At 37.9% G+C, this 23,445-nt stretch overlaps 2 pseudogenes; one reads left to right on the forward strand and one right to left on the reverse strand.

Annotated features, from left to right (window-relative positions):
- Positions 1 to 8,954: 8,954 nt before the first annotated feature.
- LOC142434064 (mitochondrial import inner membrane translocase subunit TIM14 pseudogene) lies at positions 8,955 to 9,409 on the reverse strand (annotated as a pseudogene).
- An 8,900-nt stretch (positions 9,410 to 18,309) lies between these two features.
- Positions 18,310 to 20,259, forward strand: LOC142433549 (asparagine synthetase domain-containing protein 1 pseudogene; annotated as a pseudogene).
- The last annotated feature ends 3,186 nt before the right edge of the window (positions 20,260 to 23,445 follow it).

Below are 23,445 nucleotides of genomic sequence, written 5' to 3' on the forward strand. Positions count from 1 at the left end.
TTATCTGCATTAACCCACAACAAATAAAGCTAAATTAAGTCCACTTATTGGTTTAGAATAGGGCATTTTAGCCTCAAACCAACTTAGCATAAGGACAGTGAGTGATATAACAGCAGAAGCCAGCTCAAGGTAGCTTGATTTGGACCACAGTGCCTTAGAAAGCTTAAGACTATATCTGAACTGGACATTAAAAACAGTGGAAGGAGGTTCTGCTTAGAGAATGGATAATTTCCAGTACAATGGAATTTGCCACAACCTAAATCAATATATTCAATCGAAAGAACTCCTCATTTTTTCAAGCCCATGAAATGTTTTTCTTTTCCTTGTAATCATACAAAGGAGTGGTTTAAACAAGAGACAAACTAAGAAACGATCAAGAGTTTGAGTTCCAAAGAAAGGTCTTTTAGTCATTTGCAGGGTATAATCCTCAGGGAAGAGCTTTTAATTAATTAGAGAGGCTTACCACATGACTTTGTCATTGAGCATGCAACTTGAGGATTTTTAATGAGCAAACCTACAGGAGTCACTGCCAATCCCTCCTCTGAATGGTTTGACCTAATAATATCCATATCTGTGGAAAATGTTAGTCAAGATCACAATATAAACAGGGCCCTGGATCAGAGGAATTTGGCAAAATCCAAAGTGAACCTAAAGAACTGAAAGGCCTTCTTAAACTTCCAGTTGTATCCACCATTTTCTCCTCTTGGGTGGTAGTTCTAAGCTTCACAATTGCAAAGAATTGGAAACTACCTAAATATCCATCAACTGATGAATGGATTAAAAACACTCTGGTATATACAAAAATGGAGTATTAAACATTCCTAAAAAGCAGCGAAGAAATCCTGAAGCATATCTTTGCTTGGAAAGAATTTGAGGCCATTGCGCTGATTGAAACTAGCCAAGTACAAAAGGGTGACTACAACATGAGTCCACTGAGGTAAGTTCAAACAGCACAATGTACCCAACTTAAGGCATGGTTTCTGGGCTAAGGACCAAGTTCTATGGCAGGGGTCAGACCAAACCCAAGGATGCATACGGTCTCAAAACCAAAAAGAAGAAACAAGGAAGATGCAGATAGTATCGGGGCTGAAAGACATCCTTTCCTCCTCTCTCATGCCTTTAAGACACACAGAGCGAGGAGGGGGAAAATTGCATGGGGCAGTAGGAGCAGGGCATTAATCCACCCATGGGGAAGGTATCGTTTATATCTCCACAAGAAAGGTAGAAAGAGAAGCCCTCATTCAGGTGCTCCAATCCTTACTTACCTGCATGGAGCAGCTCATTAACAGAAAGAACTGCAAGGCCAGCCCCAACTTGAGTCATAATACCTCGTCCCTACATGACACTGCTACAGATGACAGTACTGAAGATACAGTTTGGTGAGGGTGGCCTGTCTGTCCAGTCTGCATAGGGAAAAACTATGTGGGAAAGAGAGAGAGAGAGAGAGAGAGAGAGAGAGAGAGAGAGAGAGAGAGAGAGAGAGAGAGAGAGAGAGAGAAAACGAACCTCATTCTGGCCCACCAAACCTTAAGGGCGCCATTCCTGTTCAGAGCAGCTAGTTCACAAAGAGGACTGCAGGGCTGACCCAGCTCAAGAAATCCCCTTCCAAGATCACAGCGCTACAGAGGACAGCACTGAAGAGACAGTGCAGGGAGTGTGGCTGCCCTAACCTCCCACAGGTGGGCAAACCAAGAGAGTAATACAGCAGATCACCAATAGGAGAAAAGCCATGAAGTCCCAGTGGAATTCTGAAAATAGACATCTGACTGGGGTGGAGGGGTGTGGTGGGGGTGTGGGCAGCTCTTGGCACCTCATGTGGACTGGTTGAGGGCTATTCACAAAGGTCAACATTATATTTAGTGATAGGCAGGATAAGCAATCCCAACGAGACAGTAAAGGGACCAGTGATTCTAGGGGGCTTGGGCATGGGAGAAGAGGAGACGCCAGGGGGAAGGGGGAGTGGTGAGCCAATAATATTGGGGAAAGGGCACTAGCAAGGAACTTAAAATAGATGGCAAAAGGAGGGCTTATTTTCTTGGTGGTGTTTGACCCATTGTAATGTATCCAAGAGGAATTTCTTAAAGGTGAACCACGGGTGAATATGATAGTGAGACAAGAGGAAAGAAAAAAAAAAGAAATAGAGGAAAAAACTAGGAAATAAAAATTATATATATTTATGTAAACATATAAATGTATAAAGATGAGTGTATTTGTTGTTATACACACACATACATGTGCAAAGTATAAATTTATATAAATAAATACAAAACTGAAGTAGATAGACTTTGGGCCTCTGCTTAAATCTTACCTCCATATAAGAATGATATCTTCCAGTATGATATTCTCACGTCCCCACATGATCAATGAAGAAAAACTGGGTGCAGAAGCAAATGTGATGAAGATAACTGATGGTGCCTGGCTCTTAAAAGATAGAGTGTTTTGGATCTTAATGGCTTAAAGTTAATCAATGCGGCCATCTATCAGGGAAACAACAAAGTCCAAGGGGAAGCAGAGCACCAGCCGGTCTGATCATTAGGTGTTGAACAGGTACCTGAAGTTCAAAAACAAGTAATCAAATTGATGTGAAGGAGCGTGGACAAAGTAGAGACCCCAAACCCACCCGTAAAATAATTGGCCAGGCCCTCACAGAAGGTCCACATAGAAGGAATGATCTATCAAAGGTGAAGTAAAATATTGATGAAACACATAACCATCCACTAGTTCTTTAATATTTCAGCCCTCCACTATTATGGCCTTAGTTTTACCTCACTATTCTTGCTAAGCCTGCATAGGTTATTCTTTACAATTACTATGTTTCTATGCATGAAATCCAAGATAGATAAACCCCTCAGAAATAGCAATGGGAATAGAGATTCCCTGACAGCACAGGAAGAGCAGAGGAGAAGGGGGTGGGAAGGGGGAACTGATAGCAATGATGAATGTATAACACCACACAAGGGGAATGAACAATAGAATTGTAGGTGAACGGATGCATTGGATGGTTTAAGATATGGCAAGAATTAATTATAACAATAATATGTAATATATTATGGGTTCATGGGGTGGTAGGGTGGGGGAGGGAGGAGATAAAGGGGAGCTGATCTCAAATAGTTCATGAAAAAAGACAACGTTTTGAAAATGATTATGGCAACAGTGATAAAACTAGGCTTGCTCAAATGGAATTATGGATTGTTAAAACTATAAGAACTCCTGATAAAAGGATAAAAAAAGAGTGGAAACCCTTTTTCCCATGGTGGTGAAATAGAGGGCCAGCGGGAAAGAGGAAAGCCCTCAGAAATGGATTGCCACAGTGGCTGCCGCAATGGGCTCCAACATCATAACAAGTGGGAGGGCGGAGCCAGACTTGGCAGTGTTTAGTTCTGTTGTGCATAGGGTTGTGTAAAGTCATAACCAATATGAAGGTACCTTACAATAATAACACCAGCACATCTCTTTGGCAAACAGATTCCCACATATTTTTCCCAAGGAGCTTTTGGTCAGTTCGAACACTGACCATTAGGTTAAAAGCCAAGAGAGTTTAATCACAGCTAAACAACTGCACCGGAACAAAGAATTTAGGTAAAATTGTCCCTTTAATTGGCATAAATATAATGTAAACAGAAGTTCACCTCTTCCCTGTGAGTTTGTCATGTTTTGGTGCCTTTTGTGCTCCCATGATATTGGAAGCTATGTCACTGGTATTCAAATGCCAGCAGGGTGACCCAAAATGAACAGGTTTCAGCAGAAGTCAAACATTGTCAGTGATAGGACCTAAGGATAGCGCCCTCCAGTAGGAGGGCACCAAAAATATGACAGAGGAGGAACTGATTTCTCAGTGGGAGCTGACATGGTGACATGAGGCAGGTAAACCATATGGGAGTGGAGCCTTTGGCATCTTTATTTGCCAATGAGAAACAACTGAGAAAGACCAGCAAAACTCTGCTAATTATTTGAAGGTGGAATGTGTAAAGTACACATCTAGGAAAATTACAAGCTGTCAAAAATGAAATTGAATGCATAAAGATTGCTATCCTAGTCAATAGTGAACTGAGATTATTTGATTTTGCACATTTTGTATCAGAAAATCATATTATTTACTATTCAGGGAATACTACAAGCAAGAGGAAAGATATGGCATTCATTGTCAAAAATGATATTGAAGAATCAATTATAAAGTTCAATACTGTATGTGATAGGCTTATATCTATCCTCCTTCATGAAAATCCAATTAGCACACCTATTATTCAAGTTTATGCAACAATCAAAAATTTAATGATAAAGAAATGGAAGATTCTATCAAGGATTTCAGCTGAAAATTGATCAAATATACAATTATTGATAACTGGAATACAAAAGTTGGAAACAGAGAAAGGAAGAGTATTTGGAAAATATGGGACTGGTGATAGCAACAATGCTGGAGATCACATAATAGACTTTTGCAAGATCAACAACTTCTTTTCAAATACCTTTTTATCAGCAACACAAAAAGCAATGGATTTCTCCAGATGAAATATACAGAAATCAAATAGACTACATCTGTGGGAAGAGACAATGGAGAAGTTCAATATTAGCAGCTAAAACTAGATCAGGGGTTAACCATGGAACAGACCATCAATTACTTATATGTAACTTCAGGATAAGGCTTAAGAAAATGAAAACATGTCTACAGGAGCCAAAATATGACCTTGAATCTATCCCACCTGAATTTCATGAAGATCTGATGAACATTTGATGCATTGAACACTAATAACAGAAGACCTTATGAACTATGGGAGGACATCAATAAGATTATTCACAAAGAAAGTGAAAGGTCATTAAAAAGACAGGAAAAGAAGAAACGATCAAACAGATGCCATAAGAGACTCTGAAACTTGTTCTTACCCCTACAATAGCTAAATTAAATGTAAGAACAAAAGAAGACAAGGAGTTGTTTATGAAAGTTCAAAGGGTAGCTTAAAAGACCAAGGCAAATATTACAACGGAATGTTCAAAGATCTAGAGTTAGAAAACCAAAAGGGAAGGACATGCTCAGTACATTAAACTAAGGGACCTCAAGAAAAAAGTCCAGCCTCGAGTTACAATAACGAAAGATTCTACAGGCAAAAAACTGAGTGATGCAGAAAGTATCCAAAGAAGCCAGAGAGAATACCAAAGAGCACTAGTGGGCAATCCGTTTCAGGAGGTAGTCTATGAGCAAAAACTAATTGTGCTTAAGGAAGAAATTCAGGGTTCACTGCAAACACTGGCGATAAACAAGTCTCAAGGAATTGATGGAAAAACCATTGAAATATTTTTACAAGCTGATGAAGCAATGGAAGCACTCACTTATCTGTGCCTGGGAATTTGGAAGGCAGCTAGTTAGCCACCTGACTGGAAGAGATCCATGTTTGTAGCCATTCCAAAGAAAGGTGACCCAAGAGAATTCTTAAATTATAGAGCATTATCATTGATAACAAATGCATGTGAAATTTTGCTGAAGATCATTCAACAACTGTTGCAGCAGTGCATTGACAGGGAGCTGCCAGAAGTTCAGGGAAGATTCAGAAGTGGACATGGAATAAGGGGTATCATTGCTGGTGTCAGATGGATATTGGCTGATAGCAGAGGACACGATAAAGATGTTTACTTGTGTTTTATTGATTATGCCAAGGCATTTGACTGTATGGATCATTATAAAAGTATGGATAACCTTGAGAAGAGTGGGAATTCCAGAACACTTCATGGTGGTCATGAGGAACTTCTAAGTGGATCAAACAGAAGCTATGCAAACAGAACAAGCAACTACTGCCTGGTCGAAATCAGAAAAGGTGTGTGACAGGATTATCTTTTCTCACCACACTTATTCAGTCGGTATGCTGAGGAAATCATGAGAGAAGCTGGCTTATATGAAGAAGAATGTGGCTTCGGGATATAAGGAAGGTTTATTAACATTTGAGATATGCAGATGACACTACCTGGCTTGCTGAAAGTGACAAGGACTTGAAGCACTTACTGATGAAGATTAGAAATTCCAGTCTTCCATATGGATTACAAGTCAATGTAAAGAAGACCTAAAATATGACAACTGGACCACATGGGAGCATTATGTGGGAAATGGAGGGACTAGATGAAAATGTAAACTGCAAAATTCTCTATGCTCATAATTACAGGGTCTGGAAAACCAACTCTGGTGAGGGAAGGCCCTCACGGTTATGAAATCAAAATAAATGTGATTACACATTCTCATGACTAAAAATTGTCCTTCCTATAACCCTCCATAAAGGAGCTGTCATAATGGATGTTTCATACCTGTTTCTAGCAGTTCACTGTACGCCTGAAGGTTATCTGTAGTTAAAAGCAATCAGATTCTACTTCCTGTCTTACCCTAAAGAGTAGCCAACTCCCTTCTCCTAAGGACCTGTTTGACTGTTGGGGGCTGAAGAAAAGGTTCTCATGAGTTTTTTCTTTCTTGGATCCTCAATCAATGCTCATGGAAGCAGAAGTCAAGTGATAAAGCGATGAGTTGTAGTAGGTAAATCTGCTGTACAAAACCTTTTTAGTGTATTGAAAACAAGGATGTCACTTTGAGGTGTGTCCTGAGGTGTGCCTTACCCAAGCCACAGTATTTTTATTGCCTCATATGCCTGTGATAGTTGGACAATGAATAAATAAGACCAAAAAAGAATGGATATATTTGAATTGTGGTGCTGGAGAAGAAAATTCAAAGTACAAAGTGCATGAAAATTCAAAGGACAAACAAGCCTGTCCAAAAGAAGTACAGCCAGTGTGCATGCTCCTTAGAGGCAAAGGTGAGGAGACTTCATCTGACTTGCTTTGAAAATAGTCAGGAGAGACTACTTCTTGGAGAAGGATATCATATTTGGTAAAGTCAAAGATAGTGAAAGAAAAGTCCTTCAAGGAAATGGATAGACACCATTGGCTCAAGCACAGGAACAATTGTGAGCTGGCACTGGATCCAGCCGTATTTTGTTCTATTGTGTGGAAGGTTGTTATGGACTGGAACTGACTGCATGGCACCTAACAACAACAGTAAATAGCTCATTCAAATTTGCTATCTAATCTCTATTGTCTAGGATAAAGAATATACAATCATTAAATCATAGTCTTTATAACATTGTAATGGAGTTCTTACAACATGGATATGATTTTAAATCATTTTTTGACAGATTATCTTCAATCAATTACAGTAAAACTGATGTCATAGAAGAAAGTTAAATGATGATTTCTGGAAATGGTTAAATACTAGAAAGAGAATCTATTTGAATTTTTCAACAACATGAAATAAATGTAAAAGAATTTACTGCTAAATTTTCAATTTTATATCGTATTATAAATGTAAATTGTTTCCATTCAATATTTTTAAAATGTATAATAATCGTGTGATATGTTCATATATGAATCTTCAGAGGGTAATAATAACTTCAAGTAATATTTCTAGTCCCCAGGAACATTGGAGGTACATACTATTCATAAAAGAATTTGTATTATTTTATTAGAGGAAAACATTCGCAACATGTAGATATTATCTGTAGAGAATGGTAGACAGACCTACTTGGCTTTCTCTCTGTCCCTGTAGCAAAATTTGTGTAATAATGGAACTTTCAGCCAATTTTTTAATACTAACTTGGTTGTTCAGCACTTTTTGTCTTCGTATTTGTAGAAAAAAATCCAATTTGACATTTATTTAAGAGGCATCACAAAATCAACATATACAGAAAAACAGTTATTGTCATATTTGGGGGTGTTAATAATTCATCTCACTCTTTTTCTTCCGCTTTGACCATCTCTTGTAGGACTCTGGGAGGACAGGCAGAATAGTGCTGAAATCAAAATCGGCTGCTGACTAATAGCTCAGATAGTTGAAATTCATGGTTAAAATTATTATCTGTGGAGTTTAAATGTGTGATCTCCCTGGACCCCATTACCACGAGTAATAGAAAGTCTGCTACGTGATTTCCTTAGCATAAGTAAGATATGCAGCCTTTTAATCATGCTGTCAACTTCAATTTCTTTCCTGCACTTTGAAAAAAAGAAGCTTGTGAAAAAGCATTGCTGCAATATAACATCCCACTTCAGTTGTATCAATGTGTTTTTCTTTTCTTTTCATTTTATTAAAAGATCATTTTATTGGGGGCTCTTGCAACTCTTGTTACAATCCATAAACCAATTTTGTCAGTCATATTTGTATATTTATTCCCATAATTCTTTTCTAGACATTTACTTTCTATTGAGCCCTTGGTACTAGCTTCTCTTTTCTTGCCCCCACCCTCGTGGCCCCTTAATAGATTATAAATTATTATTAATTTCATATCTCACACTAACTACTGTCTCCCTTACTATCTTGTTTCTGTTGTTCTTCCCCCTGGAAGGGGGTGGGTGTGGTTATTTTCCAATTATTGTGATCAGTTCCTCCTTGCTATCTTTCCCCTACCCTTCTGGTATCACTGTTCCCATTGCTGTTCCTGGATACTGTGTATCGTGAGCTTTATCTCTTGTCTATACCTGTGTACATGTTCCAGTCCAGTCCAGAGTGGGAGGCAGCATTAGAGTCATGACAATGGGGCGAAAGAAGCCTCAAGGAGCCAGAAGAATATTGTGTGATCCATTGGTGTTCTACTGCATCCTGATTGACTCATCCCTTCCCTGCCAGACTTCCCTCTGTGGGGGAGTCTTCCATTGTCTACAGACAGACTTCGGGTCTCTGCTCCGACCCCCCTCATTCTCAAAAACATGTTTTTCTTTGTTTGCTTGTTGTTTATTATGAATCTTCTGATGCCCGTTACCCGGCTTTGATGACATTTCATGATCACAATGGCCGGCGTGCTTCTTCCATGTGTGCTTGTTGCGTCACTGTTGGATGATCGCTTACTTAACTTCAAGCCTTTAAGACCCCAGACACTATATCTTTTAATAGGTGGGCACCACCCACTTCACCACATTTTCTTTTTTTTTTTTTAAACCAAAGCTTTGAGGCATTTTATTATAAAAAGTCAACTCATATAAACTAATAGGTACTTCAAAATTCATCATACATTTACTTCATTTTTTAGCTTGGCCTTCTAGAAAATCTTTAGCTTCGTTGATTTTGGCTGCTATGTACAGAGATCCTCCCTTATCTGGGTGATTTAAGAGCATAATTCGTCGATGAGCATCTCTTATTTTTCCTTTATTGGCAGTAGGACTTACACCCAGAATTAATGCTGCCTCCCGTTTAGTCATTTTGGGTTCAAATCCACCTCGGTAATAGCCACTGCGGAAGGCAGATTTTGGTAGACTTTGGAAAACTTGTTTTACTTGAGGCTCCACATGCTTCATGGCTTGCAAAACATAACGGCCTGCAAATCCTGCAGCAGCAATGGTCAGTCCAACTGCCATCACAGTGCTGGCCATGGCTCCGCGTCGGCTGCGCTGCCCCCTCACCACATTTTCTTATGCACCCATTTTGTCTTCAGCGATTTTGTGTGTGTGTGTGTGTGTGTGTGTATATATATATGTATATATATATATATATATATATATATATATATATATATATATATATCTATATATATCTATATCTTATTGAATGAAGGGGGAAGTGCAGAGTGGAGACCCAAGGCCCAAGTTTCAGCCAATGGAGATCCCCTCATAGAGGGGTTTAGGAGAGGAGATGGGTTAATTAGGGTGCGAGGTAGTACCGATGAAGAACACAGCTTTCCCCCAGATCCTGGATGCTTCCTCCCCCCAACTACCATGATCCAAATTCTACCTTGCAGGGCTGGAGAGGGCAGAGGTTGTACACTGGTACATACGAGGGCTGCAGGCACAGGGAATCCAGGGTGGATGATACCTTCAAGACCAAGGGTGTGAGGGGCGATGCTAGGAGAGTGGAGGGTGAGTGGGTTGGAAAGGGGAAACTGATTACAAGGATCCACATGTGACCTCCTCCCTGGGAGAGGGACGGCAGAGAAGGTGGGGAAGGGAGACTCCGGATAGGGCAAGATATGACAAAATAACGATGTATAAATTACCAAGGGCACATGAGGGAGGGGGGAGCGGGGAGGGAGGGCAAAAAAAAAGAGGACCTGATGCAAAGGGCTTAAGTGGAGAGCAAATGCTTTGAGAATGATTGGGGCAGGGAATGTATGGATGTGCTTTATACAATTGATGTATGTATATGTATGGATTGTTATAAGAGTTGTATGAGTCTCTAATAAAATGTAAGAAAAGAAAAGAGGAGAAAAAAAAGAAAATGATTAGGGCAAAGAATGTACAGATGTGCTTTCTACAATTGATATATGTATATGTATGGACTGTGATAAGAGTTGTAAGAGCCCCTAATAAATTGTTTAAAAAAACAAGAGGAAAAATTAAAAAATAAAACATTTTAAAAAAAGAATTGCTTTCCGGGATAAGCACCCTAACCTAAGGCACAATCTGTGTCTACATGGAATAATTCTGCATCAGGAACTCCAACTCCAAATCACAGGAACTCCATCTAAGACCAGACTTCCCACTCCCTCACTGATCACCACCCCCTCAAACTTGAGAGCTCCTTGGCTGGCTGAGGTTGTGAACCAATACAGGTTACCCTGTCCTCCACAGTTGTCTCCTCTCTGAGTCCTGCCCTAGTTCACTCCTTTGCTTGATTCCTATTCTTATCCTGTTGTATTTTTACCCTTTATTTATTTTTCTCCATTCTTTCCTAATGTGTTTCTGTTCTTCTTTTCCTTTATCTTCCTCTTTATTTCTTTACTAGTCCCTCTTGTTTGCTTTTCTTTGCCCACTCTGAAGTTTTGCTTATTGTATTTTCTCTTTTCATTTGTTTCTCTACCTCTGTGCTTTCTTTTCTTCCCCACTCCTTTTGTTAATAAATATTCTTTCTAACAATTGTTGTTTGCCTGTTCCCTCCTGTTTTTTTTTAATTTTTAGGCTGCTGTTTATCTTTGTTTTTTACAGGGAATTGCCAGAGATTCAGCCTAAATTCAGAAGAGGACCTGAAACAAAGACTATCATTGCTTATATCAGATGGCTCAAAATAGGGAATCACAGAAAGATTTTTATTTGTTTTATGTTGACTATTCAAAAGCATTCAACCATGTGATCCATAAAAAGCTATAAATCACCTTAAGAAGACGGGGAATTTCAGAACACTTCATTGTGCTCATCATAACTTGTTGTACAGTATACCATACAGTGGCCATCAAACTAAGAAACCAAGCACAGGATCCACGTCAGCAAGAATAAGCAGAGAGAGATATGACCTGAACTTTATAGGAGACGCCTTCCTGGCATAATACTGAAGATCCTGTTCCATCCAGGTTTACATAAAACCAAACTATCACATGCATCAAACAAACAAACAAAACACCAAAACACAGGAAAACATAAAGATTTATTAAAAATTGGAACAACAATTAATTGGAGAGCAACACATGAACAAAACAAATTCAGCACAGAAAATTATGTAGAATAAACAATTAACACCACCAAAAAACATATCCCCACGTAGCTGAGTGACAGCAATACATTTATAACGACCAATAACTACATGGAATGCAAATTGATTAAATGATCTAATCAAATAATAGGGAGTAGCATAGTAGATAAGAAAATAGAACAGTCAGTCAAATGCTATCTATAACAGACACAACTTAAACAAAAAGACAAAAATATATTAAAATAAAAGGGTAGAACAATATATCAAACTAATGGCAAGCAAAAAAGTGTAGAAGTAGTGATATTAATTTCTGATAAAATAGACCTATGACAAATCTAGTATAAGAAACAAAGAAAACAATTATATCCTTATTAAGGGGTCAATTGCATAAGGGGACATGATCTTATTAAACATCTCATCATGATAAACGATTAAGTGTGTTAAAATATGTTAATAAACTCTTGTAGAATTACAGAGAGAAATAGACAACTCTCCAATAATTGTCAAAAACTTTAACACAAGCCTTTCAATGAAATATAGGAAGAAATGGAAAGTCAACAACAAAAAAATAAAGACACAAGAATAGTAAGCAACACAATCAACCAACATGACCACATACACATATACTGAACACTCTACCAACCAACAACTCAGTATACGTTTTAGTCCAGCTTACAAGGAATTTTCCACAGTAGACCATATTTTAGGCCATAAGACAAGCCTTAATACATTTAAAAACATCAATACATTGCAAACTACCTTTTAAAATCACAATGCTATAAATTTAGTAATTAACAGTAGAAAAATAAAATAAATCAAATAATTTGAAATTGAATAACATCTGCCTTAAAACAAATGATATTAAGAAAATAAGAAATAGAATAAATAAAAAAGTAAAATATATTGATTCAAATGTGAACAAAAACATAGTATATCTGAAACATTGGTACACAGCAAAAGCAGTGGTCAGAAGATAACTTATAGCAATAAAGGAACAAATCTAAAAAGAAGAATCAACTAAAATCAACACCTTAATGTAACATAATTAAGAATTAGAAATTGAGCAACAAAATTAGCCAAACGACATTATTAAAAGAAAACAAATAAATATTAGATAAAAATATTTAAAACAGAAAAACAATAGAACCAATAAGAGAAAAAGTTAGCTCACAAACCACTCGCAAATCTAACAAAACTAAAGGAGAAGCTTCAAATAACATGAATAAGAAATTAAATGAATGAAAACATACATAAGCAATTAAAATAAAAAACAAAAATTACAGATTACTATGAAGAATTATACTGCAACCAATTTGAAACCTAGAAAAAGTAGCTAAATTCCTAGAAACATACAACCTGTCTAATTTATCACAAACTGAAGTAGAAAATATGACAGTTTCATAAAGAAGAAGAAATAATTAGGTCACTTAAAAAAAAAGTATCATGCACAGATGGTTTCACTGGTGAATTCTACCAAACATTCATCAGAGAGCTGACATCACTTGTAATCAAACTATTTCAGACTACAGAAAAGGATGGAAAACACCTGAATTCATTTCATGAAGGCAACATTTTATCATACCAAAACCAGGTAGAGATATCACTAAAAAAGAATATTTAGACAAATATTCCTCATAAATATAGACCCGCAAATTCTCAACAAAATCTTACACAATTGAATTCAACAATATAACAGCAACAAAAACAAAAACAATCATGACCAAGTGGTATTTACAAAAGATATGCTAAAGATGGTTCAACAGTAGAGAAACAATCAATGCAATACATCACATAAGTAAAAAGAAAATCAAATACATGACCATAGCAGCTGATACAGAAAAGGTATTTGCCAAATGCAACACTCATTCCTGATGAAAATATTCACCAAAATAGGAATGCAAGGGGAATTCCTCAACATTGTAATGGGTATAGGTAAAACCAAAGACCAATATTATTCTCAGTGTAGAGAAACAAATCATCACTCTTGTAAATGGAATCCGAGAGGGATGCCTTTGAAAAACTCTTATCACTCATGTACTGAAAACCTTATTCAGAACTATGAGGCAAGAAAAAAGTTTAAATTAAAAATGGCAAAGAAAAACAAAACTCTCCTATTTGCAGCTGATATGACCTACATGGAAACAATCTCACAAGAATAGCAAGAACACTATTAGAACTAATTGAAAGATTCAGCAAAATGGCAGAGAATAAGAACAATATATAAACACCAGTTGGATTCCTTTATGTAAACAAAGAGAGGTCTGAAAAGGAAATCAGGAAAATGATAACATTTAACTAATTACATGCCACCAAATCTATTAGAATTCATGACCAGCCTATGTACAATTCAACAAAATGCAGCCAATCTTAAGCCACCATCAAAATCAATGAATCTCATGAAGGGTCTTGTTTTTTCGAAGACCTTCTGCTTTACCAAGCATGATGTGGACTACATGCAAAATTAGGTCTTGAAGAGGTCTTAGATGAATAAAAAGCTTTGTATCTACTCATGAGGGAGTTAAGGAGAATTATACTCAGCTGATTTAAATGTTTTGAAGAAACATTCTTCAGAAATACAGAAAAAAAATCAACAGAATCGAAGATAGAGGAACTCAGGAAAGCACTACAAGAACATTCTACAAAGCCAAAGGAAAACCTTGGGGGAAATCAGCAACTCCAAATAGAAATCCAGAAGACAAACCCTAAGATATTAGAATGGGATAACACTTTTAAATAACAAAACAAAAGAATTGAAGCAATAGATATTCAAATTAGTATCTTGAAGATAAATCACTCAGGACAAAAATACCATAAGATCAATCTATAAACAAGACCAAAGAAGTTCTAGAAAATCTAAAAATTCTGTGGGACATTCTAGGAGCCCTGGTTTCAGAGAGGTTACACAATGGCCTTCTAACTGCAAAGTCAACAGTTTAAAACCACCAACTGATCCAAAGTAGAAGAATGAGGTTTTCTGCTCCTGTAAAAAGTTACAATCTCAGAAACTCACAAGGGAAGTTCTCTTTGGTCCTGTAGGGTCTCTATTAGTCAGAATTGACTTGATGATAGAGAGTTTTTGTTTTGTTTTTTTGGTTTATGGGACACTATCAAAAAGAATAATTTATGTTTGAAAACTTTTAAAGGAGACATAAGAAAAACTAACCACAGTGAAAATAGTCAAGAAACATTGTGACTGAAACAGTAATGGGAGTAGTAATATTAGGGGGAAGGCAGAGGTGAAGCAGAGAAAGGGGGAACTGACCACAAAGGTCAATATATAACCACCACCTCCCACCCCAGGGGGGCAAACAACAGAAACATAGGTGAAGGGAGATAGCGAATGGTGTAAGATACAGAATTAATAATAATTTATAATTTATCAAGGGTTCATGAGGTTAGGAAGGTGGGGTGGGTGGGACAAAAGATGAGCTGTTACCAAGCGCTAAAGTAGAAAAAAAACAAGTTTTAAAAATGATGGTGGCAAAACAACAAAGCCCACATGGAAGAAACAAACCAGCCTGTGAGATCACAAAGCATCCAAGGGATCAGGTATCAGGCATCAAAGACCCCCCCAAAAAATCATAGCATTGTGACTGAGGCGGCTTATGGAGTGAGGACCCAGGGCCCATCTGTGGAAAATTGGACATCCTCATGCAGAAGGACTGCGGGGAGGAGACAAGCCAGTTAGGGTGCAGTTTAGCAATGATGAAATATACAATTTTCCTCTAGTTCTTGAATACTTCACCCCCCCCCACTATCATGAACCCAATTGTACCTTAAAAATCCAACTGGACCAGAGGATGTACACTGGTACAGATAGGATCTGGAAATAGAGGGAATCCAGGACAGATGAATGAACCCCTTAGGACTAGTGGTGAGAGGGGCGATACTGGGAGGGTGGAGGGAAGGTGAGGGAGAAAGGAGGAACAGATTACAAAGATCTACATATAACCTCCTCCCTGGGGGGTGGACAGTGGAGAAGTAAGGGAAGGGAGACGTCAGATGGTGTAAAATATGACAAAATAATAATTTATAAATTATCAAGTGTTCGTGGGGGAGGAGGGAGAGGGGAGGGGAGGAAAAATGAGAAGCTGATACCAAGGGCTCAAGTAGAAAGCAAATGTTTTGAGAATGATGATGGCAACAAATGTACAAATGTGCTTGACACAATGGATGGATGGATAGATTGTGGTAAGTTGCATGAGCCCCTAATAAAATTATTTTTAAAAATGATGGTAGCAACATATGTACAAATGTGCTTGATACAATGGATGTATGGATGGTTACAAGAGGTGTAAGAGTCCCCAATAAAATGATTTATATAAAACAAGAGATGAAATCTTTGACAGCTTCAATCTTTTCTCCATTTATCATGATGCTACCTATTGGTCCTATTGTACGGATTATTGTTTGTTTATTTTCTATTGGGTGTTAATCTATACTGAAGTTTCTGATCCTTAATCTTCTTTAGCAACTGATTCAAGTTCTTCTTACTTTCAGCAAGCAAACTTGTGCCATCTGCATGTCATTAGTAAATCTTTCTCCAATCCTGATGCCCATTGTTTTTCATATAATCCCATGTCTCTGACTATATGCCTAGTCCTGACTTATTATCTTACCCTTAACCCCTTTTGGTGGAGAGGGAGATGATAGGATCTTACTCTAGTTGCAGACCCAGAAAATATAATATATTGGGGATAGTGGAATTAGTAAAAGTATCTTTCGCTTGAAATTTATGTCTTATAGGCAAGGAAATGACTTAATCATTAAGGGAAAAGAGAAATATCCACATCACACACACACAAAAAAATATCCTTCTGCTGCAAAGGGAATCTAAGTATTTTTTGAGTTTGGGGGCTTCTCTCAATTTCTTTATTCTTGAATTCTTCATTTTATTTCAATGACTGATTTTGACTAAAGTGGCCTGTCAAGGCTTAGATTTGAAGTGATTTTATAATTTGTTAAATCACAAAATCAAACATGGCATTAAGGTATTGGCTAACAAAGCTGTTCACTTGCATTCAAAAAGCAGAACAAACAAACAAAACCCACTGCCAATGAGTTGATTGTAACTCATAGCAACTGTGTATAGGGTTTCTGAGACTCTAAATCTTTACAGTTGCAGACAATCTCGTCGTTCTCTGGAGGAGCAGATGGTGCATTTGAACCTGTGTTACTCCAGGTAGACTAGAGAAACAAATTCATAGATACTGTTATGTGTGTAAGAGAGAATTTTGTATACAAGAGTAATTGAATATTGAGAAAGCACCCCAGCCCAGCCCAGATCAAGTCCATAAGTCCGACATTAGCCAATATGTCCAATACCAATCTTTAAATTCCTCTTCAGACTTACAAAACACATGAAATTATGCCAAATGCAGGAAGACCACAGGTCAGTGGGTGGAAAATCTGGTGGATCCCATGGCAATCTCCGTGCTGGCAGTGTTCTCTGTGTGGCTCCTCTGAATCCACAGCTCTAAGGTAATTCTGTGTGCCTTGTCAGCATTAATGTCATGCAGGGAGTGAGCGTGTGGCCCACCTCCAGTAGCTATTTATTTTCTTATTGCCTCCAAATGAGGACATCCAGCTGCAACCTGATTGACAGGCTAAACTCCACCCCAATTCACTCTTAAATCTCAAATTGACAACAGATTATGTAACTGCCACAGACCCAAACCTTCTGGGTGCAGCTAAGAAATTCTATGTGCATATTGCCATGCTTCAGTTTTCCCATAAGCCCTTGGATCAATAGGAATTTTGAGCTTGTCATTCTTTTTGCAAGATTTCTAGTGCCATCAGGAGTTTCAAACTCATTCCACAATCTTCAAATTATGAGAGTAATGATATTCAAAAACTTCCTAAGCTACACAAACTTGCATACAGCCCCATAGAAGGAGGAAGAAGAACTGCTCCAGGTGTTCTGAAGACCCAGGAGCATGAGATGCAGTACATCTCATATTGTGTAATGGAAATATACAGGGTATATAACATGTAACTTCTGACTGTTAAAATTTGTTTTCCAAAATAAATATGAAGTCAATTGAATCTTTAGCTACTTGCACATAGATCATCCTAAAAGTCATATATGATGAAAGAATCATCCAATGTGGTACAATAAGAATACAACAAACAGAACAGCAAGAAACTGTTTTTTTTAAATGCAAGGGCTAACTTAGAAGAATTCATTGTCAGGTGACTACACAGTAGACATTAAGTTAGCAAATGTGTACTCAATGGAAACTGCTACAATTATTTCAGTCAAGGATGATCATCTATTGTCTTCAATTTTAGTCAATATTTAAAACCGTATAAAGAATGTAACAACTTCATGGCATACACTGCTATATTCCCCTCCATAATATGAATGATATTTCCAACTGACCTAGGATCACAGATAATCACTTCAAGTTTCTGTAGCATCCTTAAATTTTATTGCATGAAATGTAATTCCTGACATTCACATCTATATCAGTCAAAGCACTTGGCTCCAAATAACAGAAGCCACTGCTGTCTGTCTCAGTTAGAAAGTAAAAGCATTGGGAAGGGAAGGTGTGTGCTAAGCAGCATGCAGTGTGCATGACACATTTCATGTGGGTGCCCAGCTCTGGGGTGCATCCAGTTTTGAACTTCGGCATAGTCCCTTCTGACCACTGAACCTCTCACATAGAAGACCTTAGCAGCAATATTAAAGAGCAAAAAGTTCTTGCGGATGAATTTTTCTAACCTGAAGAAAAGTAGGAAAGTACAGAAGCAGCAGCAGCATATTCTTTCTTGCGAACCGAACCGAAATGCCTTCTGAAAGCAAAAATATATTGGATGATCTGGAGAAAGGATACCAAAAATTGCAAAATTCAGAAAAGAAGAAATAGTCAACTTCATTTCACCCAAGAATGTGTGGCTTTTATTGTTCTACAAGCTTTGCTGCTGAGCATGTCAGAAAAGATGTGAAAGAAGATTTACTGTATACTCTTCAAGACAAAGTGGGCCCAGCAGGAGTAAATAGCTGTTAAAGTCAGATGCAAAGTACGTGTCCATTTTTTGGACATACCCATCACTTGAGAAGTGCAACTGACCAACCTTTGGAAGACGACTGAAGCAATGTGTTTCTATGGAAGGGCAAAAGCTTTAATGGAATAAAAGTCAAACTGAAGAGAATGATGCTCTAATGATGTTTAGCTATCCTTCCTCTTGTACAAATGAATCTGACATTTGGCATTCTTCTCAAAAGTCCAGGCTCCTTGGCCTTTGACACATTCTCAGGCATCTGGTCATGATGACTTGGGAGGGACTTTTGGGGACACCATAGGTAGCTTTGGCATTTTAATAATTTACTGATAGTTTCTGGTTTCTCTTCCTTTGGCACCCAGATATCTGGAATAGCCAGTTAGTGGCAAGAAGCTGCAGTGTCTGGAATTTTCAGAATTGATCTCAAATCGAATATCACTTCCAAATGAGTGATTTTAAAATTATATCCTTAGAATTAATCATAATTTGGGAGGGATGGTATGTAAGAGTGTGTTAATAGCCTCACTCAAATTTCAGCAACTTTGCCCAAGTATGCATCAGAAGAAGCACATGAAGCTGAACTATATTTTGAAAATTTTATGTATTGTTCCTTCAAGCATGATGTTGCCACAAAGCAATTTGAGACGCATTGCATTGGCGTTTCCAGAGCCCCCCTCCCCGCCCCCCCCATACAAGAGAGAAGGTTCCACTCTGTCTTAACACACACACAAGGGACTGAGCATCTCAGTCAAGAGGCACGTTTTATGTTTACCTAGGGATGAAAGCTTGAGACCAAAGGAAACTTGAGAAGGTCGTGGTAGGAAAGCAAATGTCACAATTCTCTTTTCTGGGGGTCTTGATTCCATGGTTATTGAAACTCTCGCTGACTGTCTTGGTTCTGTACATGAACCAATTGATCTTATTGTGGCTTTCACGACCAAAGAAAAGACCATGCCAACTGGTTTTAACAAACAAGCAAAAACAAGGAGTATGTAGAAAAATCATTGTGAAATTGCTTCTGAAGAATACTTTCAAAATCTTGCTGTAGTGACTGATGATGACGCTGGTCAATAGTTCCATGGGCCTGGTTGAATCACAGGAAATGCCAGTCTAAAGGAACTACAAGCTGTCAACACTTCCTGAATTTGAAATGGTATTAAAATTAATGCTTCTTTGGAAGAGCACAAAACTTAAGAAGGACCTGGATACGTCAGTTCTGGATTTGTTGTCAGGTTTGCTTCTAGAGGAATTGGTGGTTTAGTGACACCAGATGAAGTTAAGTTCTATCACAGTGAGGCCAAGGTCGTTCTTACTGGATGAACAATGTGCAGGTTATTTTCATCATCCAGACCGCTTTCTGACACATGGTTTGGAAGGATTGAATAAGGAAATCGAAATGCAAGTGGGTCAAATTCCTTCGAGGAATCTTGAACGTGATTCAAGTTATTGGTAATCATGGAAAAGAAGCCAGATTTCCTTTCCCGGATGAAAACGTTGCCTCCTTGCTAAATTCCTTGCCAATTTGAGTAAAGGCAAATGTGACTTTACCCCGTGGAATTGGTGAGAAGCCACTTCTTTGCCTCGCACCAGTGGAAATTCGTCTCACATCTTCTGCTCCTCTGCTAACACAGTCCATGCAGTTTGGGTATAGAATGGCCCAAATGGAAAAGAATGACGAAAAATTGTCTGACCGATGTGGAAGGCTCCCGGAGAATTCCATAGAAAATATTACTATTGAAAACGAGAGGGGGAAAAATAATAAAGAAAATAAAACAAGATGGAAATGTAATATTATCTTACAATGTAACAGTATTTGCAGAATAATAGTCATATAAAAATAAAATACTTTGTTCCTTTATTATTATTATCAAAAAAGCAAAAGCCTTTATGGAAGAACATATGACTAAAAATTATGAATAATACCAGGAAACTTGTTCTTCCAAGCTGTAAAGAAACACAGAGTGAATTATGCATCTTTCCTGATTCAGGAATATTGGGTCAATGTATTACTGGATTAGCAGAGGCTTGGAAGTGACATTGTTAGGAAAGAAATGGTAAAGAGGCGTAAGGAATGGGTGTGTGGTTAGATCAGTGCAAATGGGCACAGAGTGTGAAAACTACCGAAGAGCAACTTTCCAAAGTACTAGACTATTTACCATTCATTAGGTCAATTCTGATTTAAAGCTACCATTTAGGAGAGGCCCTGTGTGTTTTCAAGAGACTGTAACTGTTTGCAGGAGTAAAAAGAGCTGTCTTCCTCCTGAGGAGAGACTGGGAGTTTCAAATTGCTGACCTTGCAGTTAGCAATCTAGCACATAACCATTATGCCACCAGGACTCCTAAGAGCAGCCTTAGGGCAGGACAATTTTAATCATCAGATGGATAAGGCGCTTTATTCTAGAGGTCTCAATGAGGCTCTTTCCCCAGACACTCCTTACCTTGCCTGAGAGATTCCTGAAAAAATTGCCACATCCGATGCAAATGAAGTTATGCATTAGTTCAGCAACACGACTTCCATTAACTGAGACTTGTCTGGAAATCGCCACAGAGCCTCTATGATAGCATTATTCCCCTAGGATAACAGCCTGGTGTCAGGTAATGTACATTGGACTACTTCAATCATTCAAGAAGCAATCTTTAAATTTTCTTACCAAAAAGTATTCATTCCAATGTCCTACGACTTAAGTCAGTAGAAAACTAAAGTAATCCATGTGAGCAGGACAACTAATGCACCAGATCTTTCAGAAATGAAATTTTAGTTACTCCATCAAAGAAATGGGACCAGATTAGGCAAGCGATGTGGCTCCTGAGGACAGAGGTGATATGGAATGCATAGTAGAATAGGGAAATATACTAGTGATAACTATGTGGCAGTTGATAACATGGACACTAACAGCTATGAAGATTTATTTATTTTCTTATGAACATTCCACTGTGTATATCAAAATTTTATTTTTCTGATTTCTTGTTCTCCTATTTCTTCCTATTAACATAAAAGTTCACAGTAATTACTGCTATATTACCCCAAAAAAGGTCATGTCAACTCATGCTTCTTCTTTTTAATAATTTTATTAGGGGGCTCCTACAACTCTTGTTACAAACCATACAGCAATTGTATCTGACATAGTCATACATATATTCCATCGCTCTTTTCTAGATATTTGCTTTCCATTGAGCCCTTGTGATCAGCTCCCCTTTATTCCCTTCCCTCCTCACCTGCCCCCCTCGTGGCCCCTTGAGAGATTGTAAATTGTTAATTATTTTCAAATCTCACACTGACCGCAGTCTCCCTTCCACTCTGGTTTCTGTTGTTCTTCCCCCTGGATGAGGGTGTGCCATTCATTGAGATCCGTCAAATCATTTTAACAACAACAACAACAAAAGTAGAAAAATCATGTGACATCACTTCAAGTGGACTCATAAGAGTGGACATCACTAGAAGATGGATAAAGCAATGCATTCTCTTTTGTGGAGAGGTCCAGTGTGAAAGAGTTGACGCATGGCAGGTAGAAGCAAAGCTTTACTTTTGTCATAATTTGCAAGTGAAATATGGTTTAAAGAAGTGAGTGTGGATGCCAAGTTCACAAGGTGTCAACTTGACTAAGCTGATGATCATACTTCCATGGAAGAAAAGGGGAATTACTCAAAAATGGTGGTGCATGTGAGCCATTTAAAATAAATTCCAACTGAAATTGTAATCTAAAACCATGTGCCAATACTAATTATATATGGATTTGCATAGAATATCTCAGATAACTTCCAAAGAAAATGCAGAAGAAAATTGTGAAGTTTAAAGAGAAAATAAACTTTTTCAATGCCTTTTCAAGATAAAAATGAAAAAAAAATACTATTGGAAACACTAAGCAAGAATTAGCCTAGAAAAATGATTTCAGCAAATGGATAATATCGTGAATGCAATTCCATTACACTCCCCCACCCTCTCTCTCAGGATTTATTTAAGATAAAGAAGTAAGGAGTAACCATGGTATTGTTAAAAATAAAATCTTTCAAAAGAAAGTCTCTGAGGGTTCAAGAGATTGATCAATAGCTTTTCTCCAATTATTCAAGAATGAGATAAAATTAGTGTTGAGATAACATAGTGAATGGAATTGTGTCCACCAAAATTGTGTGGTGTAAATGCTATATCCTTTATCTGTGGATGTAATCTCATTTGGGAATATGGTTTCCTGTATTAGTTTAAATTGCGTCTTAAACCGATCACTGTGGCAAAGAATGTACAGATGTGCTTTATACAATTGATGTATGTATGGATTGTGATAAGAGTTGTATGAGTCCGTAATAAAATGTTTTTTTAAAAAAAAAACAATCACCGAAATACAAAAGATAGCAGTTTAGGCCAGTAGTTATAGCAAGGAAACAATAGCAGCCACACCACATGTAAACATCAAATAGCCAAAGAAGAGAAGCCACAAAGGAAAGGACCTTTCTCTGAGGCCAACAGAGAGAGTGAAAGTCTTCCCCTTAAATCAATACCCGTAAGACGTCTAGTCTCCTAGATGGTGAGAAAAGTAGCTCAGTTGTACCAGGACTCCAGAGACTGCACCAGTGAGATCTGATGCAAAAACACCACTGGGTGAACTGGACTCTACCTCAGACACACTTGTAACCTGAGAACTTAAGTCAGGAAATACGTGCTGTCTGAGCAAGCGGAAGCCAGCTGTACCAAGAGGGGTGTGTTGTTGGCAGGAAAACAGGTCTTTCTCCTTCACCACCCTGACTGCTGTATTAAGATACACATTGTTCCAGCAATACAGTGACAGACATTCTTTTATATTTTGTTTATGATTGTTCATATTAGGGTGTATCGCAGAGGTGTGTTGCCATTGGGGGCCATCCTCTTGAAGTTTGGTAATTTGCTTTTCTGTTTTTTGGTAAATGAACCCCGGGATGTTGAGCCTCTAGGGAAAACAAATATAACAATGGTTTCTGGAGGGAGGGGGGACAGAGGGAGTTGGGGGGAAATAAAAGGAAAATGATGTCAAGGAGTCCAGAAAGGAAAA

The sequence above is a fragment of the Tenrec ecaudatus genome, chromosome X (assembly GCF_050624435.1).
Source record: "Tenrec ecaudatus isolate mTenEca1 chromosome X, mTenEca1.hap1, whole genome shotgun sequence".
Classification (NCBI taxonomy): Eukaryota; Metazoa; Chordata; class Mammalia; order Afrosoricida; family Tenrecidae; genus Tenrec; species Tenrec ecaudatus.